This window comes from Acomys minous (genome assembly GCF_964271855.1).
Source record: "Acomys minous genome assembly, chromosome: 16".
In the NCBI taxonomy this organism is placed as follows: Eukaryota; Metazoa; Chordata; class Mammalia; order Rodentia; family Muridae; genus Acomys; species Acomys minous.
In genome coordinates, this window is record NC_140498.1 from 54,084,557 (window position 1) to 54,108,202 (window position 23,646).

The 23,646-nt window shown below is 47.6% G+C and overlaps 1 protein-coding gene across 7 annotated transcripts in view; it reads left to right on the forward strand.

Annotated features, from left to right (window-relative positions):
- STARD13 (StAR related lipid transfer domain containing 13) overlaps positions 1 to 23,646 on the forward strand; it is a 233,436-nt gene that overhangs the window by 140,208 nt on the left and 69,582 nt on the right. The window contains exon 1 of one of the 7 annotated variants that reach the window (XM_084764061.1): positions 7,280 to 7,306. The exons of the other annotated variants lie outside the window; for them this stretch is intronic. The gene's annotated coding sequence lies outside the window, so the exon portion shown is untranslated. Of the gene's footprint in view, positions 1 to 7,279; positions 7,307 to 23,646 lie in introns of those variants that run through there. 7 annotated transcript variants of the gene reach the window in all.

The following is a 23,646-nucleotide window of genomic DNA, read 5'->3' on the forward strand; positions in this document are numbered from 1 at the left end:
CTCTGCTGCATGGAGGCCACTGGGTGTTAATGCCACACTGAGGGCAAGAAAAGGCTGCTCTCGCTTCCATTCAGCAAGAATTATTTATTTGGGGCCGGAGAGATGGTTTAGAGGTTAAGAGCACTGGCTGCTCTTCCAAAGATTGTGAGTTCCTTCAATTCCCGGCAACCACATGGTGGCTCACAACCATGTATAACGAGATCTGATGCCCTCTTCTGGCCTGCAGGTGTACATGCAGACAGAGCACTGTATACATAAATAATAAATAAATGAATAAATCTAAAAAAAGGGCTCCAAAAATGGGAGAAAAAAATATCAAAAAATAATTATTTCTTTCTCTTTCCACAGTACATGTGGAAATCGGCTCTAACAATCCTTGGGGTCTCTGGGATCACTCTGAACTAGTAACTAATAGAAAAACAGCACAGAAATCTTGGCTTTAAAAGAATATTTTTGCTTAAGCTCCAGGAGGTGGGGGGTGCACAATCGGATTATCCCTGTTATCAGTGCCACTGAAGTCCCTGTTGCCTTGATAATCACCCTGGAGCCATGAAAGACTTAGTTGGCAGATAGCTAAGCTTAATTAATAGTATCGGTGACTGGATTGACCTGTCTTTTTTACTTTTTACTAGTCCGAATCCTTTCTCTCCCCTGTCCCCAAGTCACAAAAGTTCAGTTTTATTCTCCTGCTGAAAATACTGGGTACCAGCCATCTGCAGCTACAACAGGCAAAAAGTCAATTTTGATCAGGCTAGCTTTGTGGTTGATGGAAGGCTTGGGGCTCAGGTTGGTCTGGGTTTGAGTCTCAACACCACCGTAGGCTCTGTGCATGCTTCCCCACGGCTCCGATGGCTGTCTCCAAAGTGCTTCTGGTAAAGTCAACCTCGGAGTGTCACAAGGACAAGAAGCCGCGTGCGGGGCTTTGGCTGGGTGGCCAAGAGCGCACTCTGCTTTGATGGTGTTCAAATGCCCCCTGCCTCACCTCCATAGAACCTTTTAGGGCTCTCACCCCAGCAGGAACCCCAGTGTCCTCCTGTAGAACCTTCTGGAAAGCCACCAAGGCCTTTGGAGAGGGTTGCTTAGTGATTCTACCTGTTCTCCTCATTTTTGTCAACAAGCTCTACTTTTACCAGAGTTTGATGAAGCTCTTCCTTCTAGGTGGCACGTCTCCGTCCTTTGTTCTATCCGGTGTAGTGCCTACATACATACATACATACATACATACATACATACATACATTTACCAATTAATGCTTATATGTATTTGTGTGTGTGTGTGCCTGCACACATGCATGTGCGTATGCGTTCATGTAGTCTAGCTTCTGGAAACAAAAATATTTGCTTCAAATATCAATATCCTAATGGGAAACCTGGGTCACCTTCTTTAACTGCCCTCAGCCTCAGTCTCTTCCTCCTTATGATGGGGTTGCTTAAGAGCATTACACATAAAGCTCTGGATGTCGCACCTCACCTGTCACGTCAACAGAGGCCATGTAGATTTCTTGTAGCAGAGTCTCTGAACAGGATCTAGGAGGAAATTTTTGCTTTAAAAAAATGTGCACAGGCTCTGTGACCTTTATAAACCTTTCTCATATGATTTATGTTAAAGAGGACATTCCGGTATGCACCTTTTTCTGGAAAGTTCAACGTCTCAACAAATTCTGGAATATGGAACACTGTGTTACCCTTAGCCCACAAATATCTCTTTCCCTGTTTAGTAAATACTACAGCTATAGCGAGCGTTTATATCCAGTCAAACAACACAAATACTTAAGGCCTTCATGTGCTCGAGAATTTTGTTTCCTTTTCAGTAACAACTCATGTGAATTTAACTGTGCACCTCACATTGCTAATAAACAGACCCCGCAGGTCACAGCGCCTGTGAGTCCACTTCAGAAAGAGGCAGCCAAAGCCTTGAGCACCAAGGCCTGGTGACAACAGCTGATTTGTAGGTTGATGCGGTCCGAGGTCATTCACTTACCCAGACATTCTAAGATCTGTCTTAGAATAACAGTGGCTTTTAAAAATATGACTTTACTCAGGCTCCGAGTTTGGCATCCCGTCTCTATGCTCACTTCTATTAGAGTTGGATCACAAAAACGGAGAGATTAGAAATGTTACATTTAATCCCCAAAATTGAGGAAGAATGCCTCGGGGATGACAGGAGGGGCCGAGAAGCAGCAGCTGAGCCTGTGGTTCTGTGGAGATGCTTAGCCTGCTGTGTCAGAGACCACACTATGAAGTCACGTCAACCACTGGAATCAAGGCTCATCAACAGAGTTTTCCCAGCAGTGCAAGGGGCAGATAAAGCTCAACATTCCACGATGCTCCCTGGCACCCACAGGGGGTTCTTCATCCAGTTAGCATGAGTGTTGCCATTGTCTGCCACCAGGCAGCCAGGACAGAAGCAGAAGGCGTATCCTCTCTGGAGTCTGGCCCCCTCCCAGTGGCATGGGCGGCTCTGATTATAGGTCCTTGTCAGCATGGCGTTTCATCTTCTCAAGGTTCTCGGTGCAGTGAGGAGACTGTGGAAGAGGCTTTCTCTTCCTGCTAAGAAGCCGTCACCCAGCCAGCGAGCCGCTCTGCAGAGTCACTTCATTATGTACCTTCAACTCACCTCACAGATAATAACCTGACCTGTAAAAGCCCTGCACTCTGAAAACTCATGTTTAAAAAAAAAAAAAAAAAAAAGTTTTCGAGGAGGAGATTGTTTTGGTTTTTGGTTTGGTTTGGTTTAGGTTTTTTCAAGACAGGGTTTCTCGGTGTAGCCCTGGCTGTCCTGGACTCACTTTGTAGACCAAGCTGGCCTTGAACTCACAGGGATCCACCTGCCTCTGCTCATGAGTGCTGGGATTAAAGGCATGCACCACCTTGCCTGGCCATGAAAGGAAAGTTTTATGAGTGTTTTGGTAACAAGAGATAGACTATGACCAATGAAATAATATTTTTAAAGTAAATTTAAATCACCTTAAAAATCACTTTGCTTATGGTCTAGCAGCTGAATCATCAAAGTTTTCCCAAGTTAGGTACACTTCAAAGTTGGGAAGTGTGGATATAACTTTTGGCACAGTTTCCTCTTCGAAACTTGTTCCCCCCTTCTTTTTTTTTCCCCCTCCCCTCTAGTCAGGGTTTCTGTGTTATCCCAGCTGTTCTGGGCTCACTTTGTAGACCAGGCTGGCCTTGAACTCACAGTGATCCTCCTGCCACCACACCCAAAGGGCTTGGGAGCTATGTATGATGTTACCAAGCATCCCTTGTAAACTGTTTATGAAATTCCAAAGGCTGTTGTTGTTGTTATTGTTTGTTGTTTTGAAATCTGAGTAGCACAGGAGTAGGAATGACACGGAGGGCTTCGCAGCTGCTTTGGTGAAAGGCTTCTCTTCCCATGGCCGTGTCGTCTGTACTGAGCACATGGACACTGGGTACAGGACTGTTCCCTACCCCTGAGGCCTTTGCCATTGACCCCTCACAGCAGTGCTGCCAAGAGCTGCGTGCTTAAATATATTTAGGACTTTTGCTCTCGTGATGGCTCAGTAAATCTTTGCAATATGTTTTATGCAAGCCACACTGACAAAGAGAAAGAAATCTCAAGCCAGTGCTCACTGCCCAGAGTGGAACTTTAGCCAAATAAGAATTCCTTAAAAAAAAAAAAAAAAAAGAATTCCTTAGCTTTGCACCATCATAGTATACCTTTCATAACAGGAAGATTGTTTTTGTCCCAAGGAAAGCCAGATTCCAAAATAAAAAAAAAAAAATCAGGGTCAGGTTGCGGGGTGTCATTTTCACAACAGCATTTAAAGATTTAGAGTGGGTGAAGCCAAAAGCTGTCAGGTGTCCTATTTCAGTCAGGTATCCCCACTTATCACCTGCCAAAAGCCAGGGAGCCAAGCATGGGCTAAGCAGGGTGAGCTAAGGGGCACCGTGAACCCAGGAGGGTCAACCCAAGGAAGGCAGCACAGTTTCTGACTTAACATCTAAACTAAACAATACTTAAATATTTAATCCCTAGTATTACCTTAAATGTTTACCTAAAATAAATAATGCTTATTTTTTAAATTTCTATTTTATTTATTTTTGTTCTAAGAAATAACTAGGACACACACACACATATGTGTTGTTTGTTTGATTGTTTGTTTGAGATAGGGCCTCACTATGTTGTCCTCGCAGGCCTGGAACTCACTCTGTAGACCAGGCTGGCCTCGAACTCACAGAGATCCTCCTGCCTCTGCCTCCTGAGCGCTGGGATTAAAGAGGTGCACCACCACACCTGGCTAAGTGCCAGTTTTAAAAAATGCACTTACTCGGGGCTGGAGAGATGGCTCAGGGGTTAAGAGCACTGCCTGCTCTTCCAAAGGTCCTGAGTTCAATTCCCAGCAACCACATGGTGGCTCATATCTGTAATGTGATATGGCACCCTCTTCTGGTTTGCAGGAGTACATGCAAGCAGAGTACTGTATACATAATAATAAATAAATAAATCTTTTTTTTTAAATGTGCTTACTCTGGAGCCTCCTGCTTAGGTACAGCAGACCTGCTATCAATGTGAACAGTATGCTGAAGGAATTAAAGTCCCCAGTATACAACTCTTCCTTCTGGTTTTATGGCACAGTTTTTTGCTTGTTTTGTTTTGTTTTTATAAGAAAACTTCAAGAAATAGCACCCTTTTAAATGACAAAAGAGAGGCAGGACTACAGGACCTCGGAATCCTTGGCTCATTCCTGACAGACACTGCTGCCTGGCCCAATGATAAAGAGCAGTCACAAAGAAATGCCAAGTGTCCAGGCAGTCTGAAGCCTAGAACTGGAATTTAGAACGCAAGTGTCCAGGTGGGTTTGTGGGACTTTGAGGAAAAGCATCATGTTCCATGGACTGGTGATCTGACAGGCACAGAAGCTTTCTTCCTGGCAAGGAAAATTGAGCCACCTTGCTGGAATCCCACTAGGGAGTTTGCCTTTCAAGTATTAAAAATCCCCAGTTTCTTTTTAAAAATGCATTTAATTGCCGGATGTGCTGGTGCACACCTTTAATTTCAGCGCTTAGGCGACAGAGGCAGGCAGATCTCTGAGTTCACAGCCAACATGGTCTACAAAGAGTTGAGACTAACCAAAGTTACACAGAGAAACCCTGTCTCAGGGGGGAAAAAAGCATTTAATTCTCTAAAAACTAAACAGGGCTAAAACAAATTTCTTAGGTCAACTGAAATAGTCATTTAAGGGAAAAAATTGAATCCTTTTCAAAAGCAGCCGTTACAAAATCTAGCTTGGTGCAGTGCCTGGCGAAAGTTGCATGGTTTCCATGGAAGCAAAAGTGAAAACAAGAGACAAAGGAGTTTTTGAGTAATATTTAGAGTGAGAATGTGTGTGTGTGTGTGTGTGTGTGTGTGTGTGTGTGTGTACACAGCAGAAAATGTGCACAGAAATTTGCTATAGAACTATTCCTTTTTTAAAAGTATATATAACTTATTCACTATATAACTTATTCACTTTCAATATTCACACAAATGCTACCTGTACAGAGTTTTGCAGATATACGGCAGCCACTGGGGATCCAAACATCCAATAAAGCAGAGTTCTCTGTTCAAAATGTTCGTGGTCTTTAAGAACCACAAATGTGTCTCCCTCTCACCCTGGAGGTGGTGACATCATCACATCTGGGCACACCAAGCTCTTGCCTCTTCCACATGTAGCCTCTGGCACATCTGGGGAAGGAGGGCAGGTGGGGATCCCTGGCCAAGTGACCCACATACACGCCTTTGGGTGAATTCCCTCTCAAAGCCTAACCACAGAGGATTCTGGGAACCCACAGTTGTCAAATGGCCACTCTGCTTCTGTCACAATATTCTTTAAGCTTTTATTTAATTTTTGTTTTTACAAAGGGAAGGTTAGCAGCAAGTCTGAAAGACAGGAAGTGACTCAGCAGCCCGGGAGTCAAGTGTGGGTAGTGAGAGGTGAACTACAGGTCTGAAAAAGTTTCCCTAAGGAGGAGGGAGCAGGGTGGGATGTCAGAAATGACAGTGATGTCAGCTCCGGGATTACTCCTCCGCTGTCCCGAAGCAGGCATCTCACATCTGCACTGGGACACAGAAGCTCCTTGTGCAGCCTAAGGGAAAGAGTGCAAATGCCTGAAGTGGCTTCTCAGGCAGCCTCTGGCAAAAAGCCTTTGGGATAGAAGTCATCATGCTTCTAAAATTAAAAAAAAAAAAAATTAAAAATCTACAATGTGGTAAACCTAAGTGTGCTCTTGTTCATTTCAAAAACTCCAAATTGGCTGATGCTATAGTCATTTTAAGAAATAAGTACCATTATGGAATACATAATTAATAACATGTAGCTTAGAATGTAAATAGAAACTGCAGTTGACAAAGACATCTGAGACGTCATATGCATTCTGGAAGTGGAGGCAGGAAGATTGCAAGCTTGAGCTACGATAGTGAGTTCAAGGCCAGCCTGGCCTGTCCAACAAGCCTCTATTTCAAAAATACCAAAGTTAAATTAAATTTAAAAACAAGAGAACTCATGGACACCGACGGGCCTGCTTTATACCTTTGCGCTGAGGAGAAGGAGGTCTCTCAGAAACTCCATCTTGGCTGCATTTAATCAGCTGTGGAATGTGTTGTATTTTGGTTTCTCATTTGTCTTGTCTAGCCAGAGGCCCCTTTGTGTTCTCAGCAGGGAATTCTGCCACTACACTACATCCCCAGCCCCAAGGAACATCTTCAACGTGTTTAAAATCTTCAAGGATGTATATGGAAAGATCTGGAATTTTCCAACAGAAGATAATAAGCCATTGGCATTTCAGAATGGCTCTTGAGCTACATCTTTATGGGTGACCAGTTCCATCTCCTTCTGAGGACTCTGCTATTAAAGGGGGTCTGTGGGGCATACCCTACTTTATACTTGAGTCCCCTTGAGCGTTTTGCCTCATCAGACCCTGCACACTCCACTCCATTCCACTCCAGACAGAATCTTCCTTCTTGTGGCTCTGATGCAAATTCTTGGTGTTTCTTTTTAATGTGAATGAAAACAGTGGGGAGAGGAAGTGTGGAGGATTGGAATCTCGGCTCAGGCCCCACAGGTCGCTGGGGACCAGTGAGGCTCCTTTCTGCTCTCAGTGGCCGGAAGTGGGAGAGAGGGTGATCCTCTGTTCCCAGCTCTGAGTCTGTCTGCACCTCCGTGCCGGAAGCTTCCTCAGTCTTCCCGAAAACATTAGTTAAGCCCGTTTGGGGTACTTAGCACTGGGCTGACACAGGGCCTGGTGGCTGTGAAGGGAGCAGGAAAGTGGAGTAAACGAAAAAGTCTAGTGCTGTGGTAAGTGTGCGTGGGAGGACCCGGGACACTGAGGGAGGGAAGTGTGAATGTTGGGTGGCAGGAGAGGGAGACAGCACAGACAGCTGAGAACTAAGGAGGAATTGGAGGGGAAATGAGTGAGAATTAGCTGGCCTGATGAAGTAGGACAAGGTCATCCTGGAAAGAAAATGACATCCAGGATATGGTGAGGTGGGGGTGGGGCAGTTCAGAGAACCCCTGGTTGTTTGGTACCCCTATTATGCAAGTCTAGGAAGTGGGAGGTACAGGGTGACCTTCCACTGAGACCTGTGCCTAGGGATCCCATGATGTCCTGAGGTGTGTGCATTTTCACTGTGCAGAGATTGGAGAACCATGGATACCATCTGCAGTCATCCCCTTGCTGAGGATGGCTGCATTCTTGAGTGAAATGCACCTGAGGTGTCCTGCTGTTTCATGCAATGTGTCCGAGATTGTCCTTGTTTGCAAGCCAGCTTTTTTTTTTTAATGGCTGAGCAGAGAACCTGAGTTTTCCTGTGATCTTAAGCTTAGCTAAGCTCTGCTCCTCCCTTAACCCTTGGCCACCTGTCTCTTGCTTCTTTAGACCTGAGCCTTTGGGTCCCACTATGGCATCAAAATGCATGTGGGACACAGAGGGCAGTTATTAAAAAAAAAAATGAATAAACAGATCTCTCTAAGAGATTTTTTTTCTTTTAAGTTGCATATGAGCTTCTTCAAGCCAGGAGTCTTGAGAAAATGCAGAACCATACATCTCCCTGGAGCATCATTTCCTCACACTTAAGAGATTTTTGTATTTTAAAAAAAAAAAGTATGTGCACATTACATTCTAACTACGTATAGGAAAAAGCAAATCTCATTAAGGCTGTCTTTTCTCTCTGCAGTTCAGGTATATCTGTGGGAAAAGGAAAAAAAAACCACAAGATTCATTTCAAGGAAGAATAATAGCTTCAGAGTATTTATTTATTTATTTATTTATTTATTTATTTATTTATTATGTGCATTGGTGTTTTGACTGCATGTGTGTATGTCTGTCCAGTGTCTGGAACTGGAGTCACATACAGTTGTGACCTGTCATGTGGGTGTTGGGAATTGAACCTGGGTCCTTTGGAAGAGCAGCCAATGTTCTTAATCATTGAGCCATCTCTCCAGCCCAGGCTTCAAGTTTTAAAATGAGTGTCTATATAGAAAATTCATTCTGTTCAACAATTGTAAAAAACAAAACAAAGTCAAAATCCCTGTGTCCAAGGCAGGCTTGCAGGGTGAACTAACTGCCCATCCTGTCCTGTACTCCTCACATCCTCGGGGACTCTCTGATAAGTACACATAATGGGATATAGGTTTTGCAGACGAGGAAACTGAGGCTGTGGGTTGCAGAGCCCTTTGTTTGGGGAACCCTAGAGTGCAACCCACCTTTTCTCATGGTGGTTTGTTATTGTTTTGTTTTGTTTTGTTTTTCCTCATGGTAGTTTTTGGTTGTCTGGAATGTCTACTTGTTCTTCTTCCCCCTCTCTCTGTTCTTATTTTATTTAGTTAAGACACTCTGTCCCTTCTCCTGGCTTGTAGAGGTTAACAAAAGTCACCTACATCATTGTCATCATCATCATCATCATCTTCAGCCATGCCATGGCTTTTCCTCTGTTATTGACAAGAGCCACAAGTATCGCAAGCCTATATTGAGCCCCTACTGTCACCATATGCTCACAGCTTCAGCCTATAAAGAGATGGACGCCCTGGTCACAGGAAACAGATCACGTGGTGATTCAAGATGGCCATGGGTCGTAGTGCAGGGGTAGACACTCTGTTAGACAGTTCCGAGAACACTCCTTCGAAGTAGTGTCTAATGAGCTGCGCCTTTGACAAAGGAAGTCTTTCTTTAAGCAGAATAGAACAAAGGGTGCTCCAGGTCAGCGCACCCTAAAACATTACCCACTTTCTTCCTCTTCCTGAGAATCCAAATAGTTATTGAGCAGGGTTCAGGCATTGCTGTCATTAATAGTATTCCATGTCCCCTCCCCATCATGGCTGATGGCTTCTGGATGCACATGAGGCAGCCAGGTTAGTTGTGGCTCCTTGGGGGATATCCAGGGAGTTCTGGCATGTCCGTACTGAACTGAGCCTCGGATCTTTGAGCCAAAAATGAGGAGGAGTCCTGATCTTTGGCTCACCACCAGAACTAGCCCCATTCTCCTAGGACCAGGCTCTGAGCCACAGCTGTCTCTTCAGCACTCTTCCAAAGCCACATCTGGAAGGCCTCTCAACTGCATGTCATTGATTCGTTATTGATTAAGCCTGGGGTCTGGCACTCTGCCCAGCATCAGCCCAGAAACAGGTGCATCACGTTTCTCTAATGGGGTGACATGGAAAGCTGTGGCTCCCAGCATGTGTCCCCCAACCTCCCTGAATCAAACCAGGAAAGGGAAAACAAAGGAGATTTTCCAGGGAGAAGAAGGTTCCATGGCAGAGTCCTTTGACAGAATATGTGTGCAAAGCACTCTGGACCCTGCAGAACAAGGAAAACCTTCCTAGCTGCTCCTCGGTTCAACATGTACAGAACACATGCCAGGTTCCGTGTGCTCTGCCAGGCATGGTGGTGCCAGGGTGAGCACGGTTCTCCAAGAGCTGTGGTCAGATGGAAGAGGCAGACGTGCTCTGGGAACATTCCAAGATAGTGTTGTAAGGACTGTTGTAGAAGAGACCAGGGTAACCTGGGATTTCAGTGTCTCACTGAATCATAGTAGGCGATAAATGATAGCGAGTCAAGAAGGGAAGACATGGGACTGTGACAGATGGAAAGATAGAGGAAACAGCTGGAACTAAGTGTCAGGTGGGAACCACAGCCTGGGCTGGGGAGCACTGGGCAGTGCCGGCTATATGGATGTGAGCCTTGGCTGGCAGCGGCCAGGCCAGGGAGGCTTAGGCAGCCAGACTGGTGAGCTGGTGACAGGAAATGATAAAACACTTTCAGGGGATTCTACTGCAGTAGTAGTGGGTCCAGGGCCTAAACTGGGGGTGGGGGGGGATGTGAGAGGGGGTGTGGGAGCGGGGGATGGTGTTAAAGAGAAAAAGAAGAGGGGTTTAGGAAATATCTCACTGCCACATTTAGTGGGTTCTGAAATTGTCTTGTGAATTTGGAGAATTAAGGAAGAAGGGGAGTCTAAGGAGACCCCAAGATATTTGACTGATAGAATGCCGTACGACTTACTCGTTTATTTCACTAGATTCTTCTCTCGTAGCCAAGTGTTACCTAAGGCACAAAGGCAAGATGTATGTTAGCCAGACTTCTGTGGATGTGACAGACACAAGGAAGAAGGGGTTATTTTGGCTCAGGGTTCCAGCAGTTTCCCTACCATGATAGGGTGGCCATGATGGAGAAAGGGAGTGGAGGCTTTCCTTATTCCATTTGCTGCCACCACACTCACCCCTTCCCACCCCCACACTCACCCCCTCCCCACACCACCCCCTCTGCACACTCACCCCTCCCCACCCCTACCTCCACCCCTTCCCCATCCCACCCCTCCCCACCCTCACCCCCTCCCCACCCTCACCCCCTCCCCACTGCCCCACCCCTACCAGGAGCCCACAGGATGGTGCTGCCCCTGTAGGTCAATCTTCTCTACTTAGGGCATCCTCTCTGGAAGCTCCCCCACAGACAAACCTGGAGGTGCACCCACCTAATCTCTGAGGTACTTTTCATCCAATCAAGATGGCAATTAAGACTAATGGCATTAGCATATGACCAGCTATGTCAGACGATGTAGGATGGAATAGGAAGGGGATGGGGAGGGGAGGGGAGGGGAAAGAAGAGAGGGGAAGGGGTGAGTTTGGATACATAAAGGTTAGCTATTACCTGTGAAATTTCGTGTCATTCTGTGTGTGTGTAGATGTAAGTACGCACCTATTCACAACAGTTTGAATTATACGTCATTTATCTTACAACAAAGATTATGGTTGAGCGTTTGAAAGTCCTACAGTGTTGTTTTCTATCATTGTGACTCAAAGATGAGTGATTGTCAAGTAGGACTGTCTCCCTCCTGGCCTTGATTACCCTAAAAAGAGACACCAATTCTTTATAAGAGTAAAGTGAGGCAGCATTTTCCTTTCCTCTCTCTTCCTTCCTTCCTTTATTTTTTATTTATTTACTTACTTTTTTTAACTAGTCCATGTAACGATAACTAGTCCATGTGACTAATCCACCAACCAGTCCAGCTGGTCAGTTATTGGGGGGTCGAGGGGGGTCGCAACCTGTAGGTAAAGAAATGGGCGAGAGAGATGTAGAGCTCAAGCGAACAGTTGCTTGTCAAGAGCCATTTATTGAAGGTAATGGCAGGCTTTTTAAAACCTGCTTTAGTGAGGGCGGGGGTACGCAAGGAGAGTAGTGGAAAAGTACAAAATCTTCTGGGTTGAGCCCCGGGAACATTTGCAAGGGGAGGGGTCTTTCAGGTGAGACAAAGCAGGATGTCTCTGTGGTTATCTTAGGATCAGATCGCTGTCTTCTCAGGACTAAGCCGGATGCCTTGCATACCTAATGAGTGGCCCAGCAGGATGTTTGCTGCAAATACTGAATGGGTGGGGGTCGGCCTCAGGCCTTTTGGTCCCTGGCATCTTCACCCCTTTTGTTTATTTTGGCCTGAGGGAGACCTTACAGCCCAGCGAATGACTTTTAGGAGGTCACCAGTCATTGTTACAGGATGGCGGTATATTTGAGAATCACTATTGTCCAAGTGTTTCAGGACAACAGTTATTCTGGACCGGCCAAATTTCCAAGGAAAGGGGGCCTCGCGATGGCCTGAGCCTGCTAGAGGATCGATGCTCAATCTTACCACGCCTATGGTCTGTCCTCCCACCAAGGACCGACCGACGTCTGATAACCGAGACTTATTCGATCGCTCCGTCTCTGACTTACCAGGCACTATCACGGGTCAGGTCAAGGTGGGCTCAGGCCAAAAGATATAGGGGAGGGCTTGCACAGGTTTACCAAAGGCACCGAGGGCACAACCAGGCTCACCATCCAGCATTCTGCATCCTCGGGAACTGCAAAGGCCGCCCATAGGAACTGCAAAGGCCGCCCATAGTTAACCGACTGAGGCGTAGGTGAAATCTCCTGGATGGAAATAGAAGTCTCATTTGAGTCCTCAGTCTCCAGGCTGCGGTAGTGAACCTGGATATTCTTGGTGGCAGCTTCAACCTGACTTTTAACAAACCCTGTAAGACGGTTAAAGTCCATGGGTCAAAGGATAATAGAAGGAGAACACCAACGAGGGGCCCGAGCAGGGTGGGGAGAAGAGTAGTAAGCCAGGGGGAGGCAAGGTTAGGGTTGGGGAAATTCCCCCTTTCAGAAAATTTAAAAATGAGTCGGGGTCATGAATAGTAAAACGGGGAAGAAGAATAACAAGGACACACCAGTCTTTGGAGGAAAGGAAGGTAGGGGCATAGACGATCGAGGTTAAACCAGAGGAACAAGCAAAATGGGTGTTATTTGGCGCGGGAATGTAGGGGAGGGAGAGGTAGGGAATGACAGTCTGGGCGCGAACGCCGCTGAGGGGAAGAGGAGGGAGCATATGGGGACCCAGGAGGCAAGTACCTATGCCGGAAACGGACTGGAGGGTAATGCGATTGTCGGGAGCTAAGCCGGTGAGGGTGGGGTAACATTAGTAAAGAGCAAGGTGGAAAGAAGAGCAATACCCTCGTAAAAGGGCGGGGAGGGGGAGAAACACATCCAACATTCAGGAAACGACAAGGAGTCATTTTTAAAGGCCCATATGGAGGCATTTGCCAACTGGAGAATAACATCAGCCGAACTGGGGGGGGGCCCACGGGGAGGGTAGGTCGGAAGGGAGGGGGTGAAATGGACCGAAGGAGGACGTCCGAGGGGGTGGGCGGGGAGGGAGGCATGGGGGTGGCGGGTTTAGGCGGGGGACCAGGAGCAGGAACGGGAACAGGATGATGGAAAATATGATTAGGCCCAACCACTGCAGTGCCCTTATTGGGTACCTTTTTCAGGAGGTGTAACCTGAACGTAAGTCCAAAATCGTACTCTGATTTATAAACACGGAGGCCCCATTTAAATCCACGACCCGTCCAACTGGCACGTTTACCGGGCTCAGTGAAGCGAATGGTCAGGGGGTTGCACCAGCCATTGGTGACTGAACGAGCTGCATTGCAAAGGTCTTTAACGGCCTCACCATAGGGCTGAGGATGAACCCAGGAATCAACAATGATGTAGTCCCAAGAAGAGGATGGCTTCCAGTACGTGTCGCCAGTGGTCTCACACCCCCAAGAGGCACAGTAAAAATCTTGGGCCCCACCACAGCGGTGGTTATCAGGACGGGGCCGATGAGAGGGTCCCGGGCAAACATAGAGTCCTCCGGCCCAAGCAATCCCATCCTGGTGTAAGGTTTTGTGGAGCATGATGCGCTCCAGGTCATTACGGCAGCCGGGCTGGGACCACCAACCGAGCGAGAGAAAGGGGGCGTCTCCTCGGGAGCCTTAGGCCAAAAAATGTCTTCCACGCCCCAAGAAGAGGGGCCTCCCAGGGCCAGGGCACAGAGGTCAACCTGTAAATCGGGCCACTGGGGGTTAATGCCCTGAGAGGAGGAGGAATTAACAATATCTCCCGCTTGGTTAATAATGACCCAGGTAAAATTATAGATTGTATAAGGCTGAGGTTGGCGCAGGAATGCGGCGAGAATCACTTCAGGAAGGCAGAGGCAAAGGAGCGACGCGGTGAGTAGCAACATGATGAATCGGCGGTATCTTTTTTATCCTAAAAAAGAGCACAATTACATCTTTTCCTCAGGGGAGTTCCCTGGGAGAGGGGGGTTAAAAGGTTTGATTAGGCGCTCAGGTAACCAGCGCGCATTTTGTTCTTTCTGATCATAAATGCAGGCATGACCTTTGCCCCAAATAAGGACTGGGTCGGGTCCATGCCATCGGTGGGTCAGTGGATCCTTCCACAGAGCCTTGGCATAGGTGGAGGAGGTGGAAGAGTGCCAAAGGCGATCGGCCGCCGAATGGCCAAGATCATCCTTTTGTAGAAAATTTAGGACGAACAATGCATGATTGAGAAGCAGGCGAGGCCCTGCTGTAGAGGGATATAGGATTCCTTTGGAAAACTGTAATTTATTAAGCATTGTTTTAAGTGTCTGGTGGGCCCTCTCGACAATTCCTTGTCCTTGGGGATTGTAAGGTATCCCCGTAACATGTTTAATCTGCAGTTGGGCACAAAAGGACTTGAAGGCAGAGCTTGTATACCCAGGGCCGTTATCAGTCTTTAATGTAAAGGGTTTGGGGGCAACAGTAAGGCAATACAAAACATGATCAATAACATCTCTAGTAGACTCTCCATCGTACAATAAGGCAATACAAAACATGATCAATAATATCTCTAGTAGACTCTCCATCGTACAATAAGGCAATACAAAACATGATCAATAATATCTCTAGTAGCCTCTCCAGCGTGCGGAGAGGCGCAAATAAATCCACTAAAAGTATCTATAGACACATGAATATACTTAAGTTTCTTAAAAGAGGAGAAATGAGTAACATCCATTTGCCAGACCTGTCCAGGCATGAGGCCACGAGGGTTGACTCCCGTATGTGGCTCGGGAAGAAAGGTGACACATGCCTGGCATTCTTTAACAATAGCCCGGGCTTGTTCCCGAGTGATGGAGAACATGTGGCGGAGGCTTTGGGAATTAAGGTGGTGGAGGGCGTGAGCCTCCCTGGCCATAGCAACGGGGTCGCTGGCGGATGGAACGGCCAGCCCTGAAAGCAGGGGGCACGTGGCTGAGTCCACCTGGGCATTAAGTGTAGTCAGAGGCCCAGGCAGGGTAGAGTGAGCGCGAATATGACCAACGAAAAAAGGCTGAGAGCGCAAAAGAATAAGCTGTTGGATACGGGAGAAGAGAGGGGAGGCATTAGTAGCAGGCTTAATACGAGGAACCGTCTCGAGGAGTGGAACAGAGGACGCGACATAGGCACTATCAGTATATAGATTAAAGGGAGTATGGGGAAGCAATGTAAAGGCGTGTGCGACAGCTTCCAGCTCAACAAGCTGAGCAGAGGTATGGGGGGTTTGTTTTTGCAGGATAGCTCCGTCCACAGAGAGGGCAGCAACCCCGGTAGAGGAGCCATCAGTAAAAACCAGGGAAGCTTGGGGGAGGGGTCTGGAGCGGGTGACTCTCGGGAAGATGACAGGTTGTCGCTGCAGGAATTGAATTAGTTTATCTGGGGGATAATGATTATCTAATAGGCCGCAAAAAGAAATACAGGAGACCGCCCAATCATCTGAATTTTGAAAAAGCCACCTTATTTGTGTGGCCGAGTAAGGCGTGATAATAGAGTGAGGGTCCCTTCCGAAGAGCCTGGTGGCCGCTTCTCGCCCCTGCTGAATGAGAGACGCAACCAGAGTAGGATAAGTAGGAAGGACCTTAGTGGAGGAGGAGGGGAGATGAAGCCAAAAAAGAGGGGCCCGTTGCCAGAGCAGTCCTGTGGGGGCAAAGAGGGAAGGAAAAATTATGAGCGCGAAAGGCTGGGTAGGGTCAGGAGCCGTTCCACCACCTTTTTGTTCTCCCTCCGAACCTGAGGACTCATGCTCACTATCAGAAGCCGGATCTCCTGGCGTTGCCAGATCCAAATGGAGGTCTTGCCCCCAGGTCTGTAAGTTTGAAAGCGGCCAGGCTGGGGCGCGGGGTCTCTGGAAATGGAGCCCCCGTGGGGACCTGTATCGGCCACAACCTGCCCTGGGATGGTATCCGAAGGGCTGGTCTAGGCCCTTGGGGACTTGAGCCATTGGACCGGCCCACGCTGCATCCCACCTTCTTCCCCTTCCTACAGTAAGGAATCTCAGGATGCCCCAGGGACCGCCGCCTGGGACCCTCTACCTAGGGCCCCGTGTCTGGCCGGGACGCCAGACTCGGGCATTTTGTAAAAAGTGCTGGAGTTGAGGCCAGCAGAAAACTGAACGGCAGGAGCTAGCCAAAGCAAGGCCTTCAGTGCCAACCGCGAGACTACTGAGCTGATACTCGGTGAAAAATGAAGATTGTGAATGTTGGGCTTCAAAATCTGTAAATGATGAGAGGCATAGTGGTCCACACCTTTAATCCCAGCACTCGAGAGGCAGAGGCAGGTGGCTCTCCCGAAGCAGGGCCTGAATCAGTGGCCTCAGTTTTTGCCCCGCTCAGGGCGGGCTGGCTCTGGGAACGGGTGACAGGGAAAATAAACGGGGCTGTGGAGGAAATGCGCGTTGTTAAAAGTGAAAGCCGTTGTTGAAGTTGAAGAATCTTCGTCACATGGGAGATCTGGTGTTGGAGATGGGCCTCCGTCTGGCAAAAGCAGTTTGGGAGGGAACAAGGTGGCGGGAGACGGGAGGCAGGGTAGGGCTTAGTAAGGGGAGGGGGAAGAGTGAGCAAGGTAGAGGAGGGAAAGGTCGGCGCCGCGCGGAGGAGGCCATCATCGGAATGATATCGAGCAGCCTCCTCCTCAAGGGTGGCAGCAGCATCCGGATCCAAGGGCTCATCTGGGGCCTGAGAAAGGAAAATGGCGGAATGGCGGGAGGCGCGTGAAGGGCCGACCGACGGAGGGGGAACAGGAGAGGCTGGCGGACCGGACCGGACAGAGGGTGTCCTTTTTGGGGGAAAAACAGGGGCACAAAGTGGTGAACACCCACGTTCCATAGCGGAAATGGGGTCCTCATAGGTGGGAGGAAGCGACGGATAAAGACGGCGGGGGGAAGGGGAAGGATTGGACGCAGGCGCAGGGGAAAGATTTTTTAAGGGCTCCGAGGATGTAGGAGGAACAGAATCGGGGGGCATGTCAATGAACGTAAGAGAGGAACCCTGCAGAGAGGAACAGGAAGGAACACGAGAAGGAGGGAGAGATTCGCGCAGGCAGAGTTCAGCCACGGAGAGGAGCTGCCTCTGTCCGCTTTTGTTTTCGCTGGACTCAATTATGTCCCGTATAAGGCCCCAATAAGAAAAAATACTGTTCGACACCGCTGTATTACCATCTTTTTTAATAAGTGCATTAAGCTCACGCCCCACCTTTTGCCACTTTTCAGAATGAATAGTAGGTCCATCAATCATGAACCAGGGACAGGTCTGGTCAATAAAAACAAAAAACTCAATCAAATGTTTCTTTTTTACCCTAATACCCCTCTCTCTGAGTACGTCCTTTAAGCCTCTTATGAACTTTGCTTCCTTGGACAGCGAATGGCCCATTCTTGAGATATGCGAACGGATGACTCACCTAATGACGAAGCCGGCCGGGCGAACTCGGCTGGTCATGAAAACTCCTGTGGACCGGTCCCTTAATCCGTTCGGGAAGAAACCCGCACCTCGAGTCCCACGTCGGGCGCCAGATTAACTAGTCCATGTAACGATAACTAGTCCATGTGTAACGATAACTAGTACACCGACCAGTCCAGCTGGTCAGTTATTGGGGGGCCGAGGGGGGTCGCAACCTGTATTTAAAGAAATGGGCGAGAGAGAGACATAGAGCTCAAGCGAACAGTTGCTTGTCAAGAGCCATTTATTGAAGGTAATGGCAGGCTTTTTAAAACCTGCTTTAGTGAGGGCGGGGGTACGCAAGGAGAGTAGTGGAAAAGTACAAAATCTTCTGGGTTGAGCCCCGGGAACATTTGCAAGGGGAGGGGTCTTTCAGGTGAGACAAAGCAGGATGTCTCTGTGGTTATCTTAGGATCAGATCGCTGTCTTCTCAGGACTAAGCCGGATGCCTTGCATACCTAATGAGTGGCCCAGCAGGATGTTTGCTGCAAATACTGAATGGGTGGGGGTCGGCCTCAGGCCTTTTGGTCCCTGGCACTTTTTGACACCACCTTACACTGTAGCCCAAACTGGTCTAGAATTCACTATGTAGAGGAGGCTGACATCAGACTCTCAGCAATGCTCCTGCCTCTGACCTCTGGGATGCTGGGATTACAGGCATGACCTGTGTCGCTGCCTTCTGTCTTTTCTTGCAGCTGCTTTTCTGACACCAAACCTTGCAGTTTTGTGTGTGCTTGGAATTCCCAAGGGTTGGATCCAGTGTGTGTCGGGGGGTGGTACAAGGGATCGAGCCATCAGGAATAATTGTTCCGGTCAGCATAGGACAGGGGCAACACCCAGATGTGCAGGGACAGTGCTGCCCACGGTTATCACAGACAGTTCCCACCGGCACACTCACAACTAGAAGAACAGTGATGCTTTCTTCTTTCGCAGTCTTATTTAGTTTTATATAGTATGTGTGGCTGTTCTGCCTGCATGTATGTGTGTGTACCATGTGTTCAAGGTCAGAAGAGGACATCAGATATTCCGGAGCTGGAATTAAGAATGGCTGCGAGCTGATGTATGGGTGCTAGGAACTAGACCCAGGTCCTCTGCAGGAACAGGTGCTCTTAACTGCTCAGTCTTCTCGCCAGCCCTGTGATACCTTCTTTTAATAGAGGGTTTCCCAGTTCCAGGGCACTTCATCATGCATTCTTCTCACACCGGCACACACCTGTGAGACTGGGGGAACTTGAGTATCCGAGAGATGTATCTTTGGATTTGTTGGCTTCCAGATCCGCAGTTTGTTTTTAATAGAGCACATGAGCCTTCTGCCGACATGCTCGGAACACAAACCGTTTACAAGACCTTCGCCTCGGAACTAGAGATGTGGACTAGTGAGATGGCTCAGGGTATGCAGGGCGTACCAAGCCTGAGAACCCAAGTTCCATCCATGGGACCTGCGAGGTAGAAAGGGAGAACTGACTCTCTCAAATTGTCCTTTGACTTCCACATATGCACTATGGTAAGCACCATGATGTTTGTGCACACACATGCATGCACACACGCACAATACAAAATAGACAAATGTTTAAAAAGCTGGTTTTTTTTTTAAAGGAATTTTAAAAAGGAGAGGGGGCGGGGGAACTGCAGATGTGAAGATGCAGTCTAGTTTCCAGCCTGGTGTTGTGTATCTATGGTGTCATACTTTAAGACAACACAGTTGTTAAAAAGTGCTTGCAGCTTGCTCTTCCATGTGTATATAGAATGTAAGTGTGTGTGTGTGTGTGTGTGTGTGTGTGTAGAGAGAGAGTGTGTGTATGTGTTAAATTGCTTATTTCTCCAAGTTTCAAAAATCTGTGGCTCACATGAAGCAGAATAGAACATAACTGGCCATCTGTGACTTCGAGCAAAATGTGAGTACTGTAGTGACAGAGTAGCTGTGTAGCCTCAGCAGCGAGAGAGAGACACACACAGACAGACAGAGACAAAGACATGTACACAGCCATATACTATGCCCACAGGCACACAGGCACTCATGCACATGCATGTGTGCACTCCTCTACACACACACACACACACACACACACACACACACACACACATAGAGCCATGCTTGAATGCAGCAACCTTTCCGGCCCCTGAATCCTACTGAAAAGTCCCAGGCTAAGAACCCCCAGATCATAGAAAGGCACGTGAAGAGCCATTGGTAGCTGTTGACGCGTGGAGGTGCTGCAGCTACCAGCTACCTTTCTAGGTAGGTTGCCTGTATGACAGGGAACAGTCTCACACACATGTGGATAACTGGACTCAGTAGTTGGACTCGGTAGATTTTTCTTAATGGGAAGATAATATAGAATTGAGAGGAGGACATTGGAGGAATTGGGTGTGGGGGAGTGGGAGATAGATAGAACCAGAATATATTGCTGACATCTATAAAATTCTCAAAGAATAAAATTAAAATTATTTTATTTTATTACTACTACTACTACTACTACTACTACTACTACTACTGGTCAAGGCAGACTTCCTATCATTTTTCAATTTTTTAAAGTATGTATCAACATTCACTTGCTCTTTACTTTGGAAAAACAGGGCTATGGAAAACTGTTTTCAGAAGTTCCTGCTCAACATTAGGTTCAGTGTGAGCAGCCAGAGAGCATCTACTATAATCTTTTTTGTTTGTTTGTCTGTTTCCAGACAGGGTTTCTCTGTGCAGCCTTGGCTGTCCTGGACTCACTTTGTAGACCAGGCTGGCCTCAAACTCACAGCGATCCACCTGCCTCTGCCTCCCGAGTGCTGGGATTAAAGGTGTACGCCACCACTGTCATTATACAATCTTTTAGACATGAGCTCAGAATAGTCCTCTGGCGTAAAGGTAACTGAATTTCAGTTTGTTTGCACGAGGTCTAAATGAGTTTACCTGTTCCGTTCATTAAAAAGCAGATATGTGCATAGACCTTAGAGTCTTTTTTACAATGGGGTTGGCGTGATGCCTCCCTGGGCGACTCCTGTTAAGGTCAGTGACCTTGGGCTGCATGTCACCTCCCAGCTTTTCCAAGTCGCTAATCCACACCAAGTCCTTTCTCTTTCCTCATGCTTTATTCATCTGTTCAGATTTTCCTCATGACATGGGAAATCAATGTTCTGAGCCTGTTTCCCTTGACGCAGCCCACGTGTCTGATAGAGATCTCTTTCCCAAGGCTCTGCTGTGGTTGGCTCTGTTTTAAGACATCTCTGACCTTGAGATCGCTGTGTATCAGGCGTAGGGAGGCTAATGCTTTACTTATTAACTGGTACGCACGCTGTAAATCGTAACCGCAAAACTGCCTTTCCTTGGGCTGGTGCTCACATTCCTAAAGTGACAGCCATTTAGGAAAAGCCTTCCTGTCACCCTCAAAGTGTCACCTCCCATGGATGACGCCTCCACCCCTCACATATCACGTAGTAGGGAGACTGTAATGTGGCCTTCTGTGGAATATGGAATGACTCATGTGAAGTACCTTGTCACAGAAGGAAGTGGATGAGGGTAGACAGGTGCCGTGTGGCCTCAAGGCCTGTAAGGACCTGCTGCCAGGAAGGCACAAGGCTCTTGGTGCGCACAAGAGGGGTTCTCCACCGCAGAACCATCTGACTCAAATTCCACAGCACCTCCTGGGCTTTAGTGGTCACCTTAGCCAGAAACACGGGCTTTGCTGTGAGTCCTGGAGGAGTCCCGGAGAACGCCCATAAGGGTGTGCTTTCCTAGTGTATGCTGGAGCCTTGTGTGTGTTGTTCTCTGCCTGACTTGGTGTCGGGAGCCATACAGTCTTCTACAGCACTTGACAGCAGGCTTGCTCACTGGGGCTCGCCACAGCTGTCTGCAGGATGACTAATGACATCAGTGCCTTCCATTTTTGAGGCCAAGTGAAGAGCCGATGGGTAGGTGCAAGCCTACTAGTAAGAGTGGCAGGGGCTTTGCGTAGAACGGAATCTCGTGACAGTGCTGCGGTTGTCTGCGTCTTTACAGTCCTCCGAGGAAGGCGTCCTGGCTCAGTCTTACTCTGTAGCTGAGGAAACCGAGGCCTGTAAATCTAGCCTACCCATGGTCAGGGAGGCCATGGGACCTGCCTGGAGCTGGGATTTGACTTCAGCCTTCATTTCCAGCCATGGTCAGCTCTGTTCCCTCCCTGCATCCTCATAGTCTGATTGTGTCCTCAAATTCAGACCATTTTCTAGATAAACTGGTCAGCTCTCTTTAGAGAGGAAAGTATGTTATTGAAGTGAGGGGGAAGAAAGAAAGAAAGAAAGAAAGAAAGAAAGAAAGAAAGAAAGAAAGAACAGTTTCATACCTAAAGTGAGATTCGTCCTTGAAACGGTGTAAATTGCATAGGAGGTCAAAGGTAAGGGAGCAACTGTTACATAAGCCACCTACTGTGTGAATGCCTGTGACTTTCAATAGGAAGACATGGAAACATGTCTTGACCCTTGACCCTGACTTGTGTTACTAAGTCATCTCCATGGCATCATTGAAGCAGAGCACTGCTGCATGGATAAACTTCCACTTGGCATTTCCTTTGTGAGTCTGCTGAGACTCAGAACCATACGAGATGTATCTTAATCCGGAATGTAAAATACCATGGGAAATGTCAAACCAGAAAGGAGTCTCTGCAATGCGTTCATTAGGATGCACGTGTTGTTGTTGTTGTTGCTGCTGTTGCTTCTGCTGTTGTTGTTGTTGTTGTTGTTGTTGTTGTTGTTGTTGTCGTCGGCATCAGCGTTGTTGTTTTACTTAGAACGAAAGCCCCAGGAGAAATGAATTTACTTTAAACTCAGCAGTGTGGAAACCTTGGAGGAGGAAGAAGAGAAGGAGGAAGACGAGGAAGAGGGAAGTGTTAGGTCCTAGGGGCCTAGGGGCGGGCCTTCCCCTCTCCCAGAGATTGACTATATAAACTACACATTTGGTTCCAGGGTCCCCTTTTTCCCCATCTCCCTACGCACCCCCCTCCCAGTGCGCGCTACCCCACCCCTTCCCCGTCCCATGCCGCTTCCAGTAACCCTGCATTTAAATATTATAGCATCATCTCCAGTTAGCTCCTTCTGCTTACTTAATCATCCAGGAAGGCCTTAAACTAATGCAGCAGGGATATTATTTAGCTACCTAGAATGTTTGATTTTGGGGATTTTGTTTGTTTGTTTGTTTGTTTGTTTGTTTTGAGACAGGGTTTCTCTGTGTAGCCTTGGCTGTCCTGGACTCACTTTGTCAACCAGGCTGGCCTCGAACTCACAGCGATCCACCTGCCTCTTGCTGGCATTAAAGGCATGCGCCACCACGCCCAGCCCCACCTAGAATGTTTGAAAGGATATCTGTTGGCATTGTCAACTGAAATAAGGATTTATTAGGAGATTATATAACGGCCGACAAGAGGGCTCAGCTGGTAAAAGTGCTTGTTGCTGGAGCCAGGTAGCCTGCTTTGGATCCCCAAAACTCACAGTGGAAGGAAAGGACCAGCTCCTGAAAGCTGTCTTCACACACACACACACACACACACACACACACACACACACACACACACACACACACTAAAATAATTGTTTAAGGAGCTAGAGAGATGCGCAATGGTTAAGAACTCTTACTGCTTTTTCTTTTTTTTTTTTTTCTTTTTTCTTTTCTTTTCTTTTTTTTTTTTTTTTTTGGTTTTTCAAGACAGAGTCTCTCTGTGTAGCCTTGGCTGTCCTGGACTCACTTTGTAGACCAAGCTGGCCTCGAACTCACAGCGATCCACCTGCCTCTGCCTCCCAAGTGCTGGGATTAAAGGTGTGCGCCACCACGCCCGGCTCTTACTGCTTTTTCCAGGGGACCTGAGCTCAGTCCTCAGCACCTGCATTCCACCATTCACAGCCCTCTGTAGCCCAAGCTCCAGGGGATCTGATACTCCCTTCTGGCCTCTACGTGCACATTCACACACACACAATTAAAAGTAAATAACTATTTATAATTAATAAATAAGTAATATACTTAGCCCACATATATGTACACTTTTTTTTTAAGTTTTTTTTTTGTTTGGGGTGTGTGTGTGTGTGTGTGTGTGTGTGTGTGTG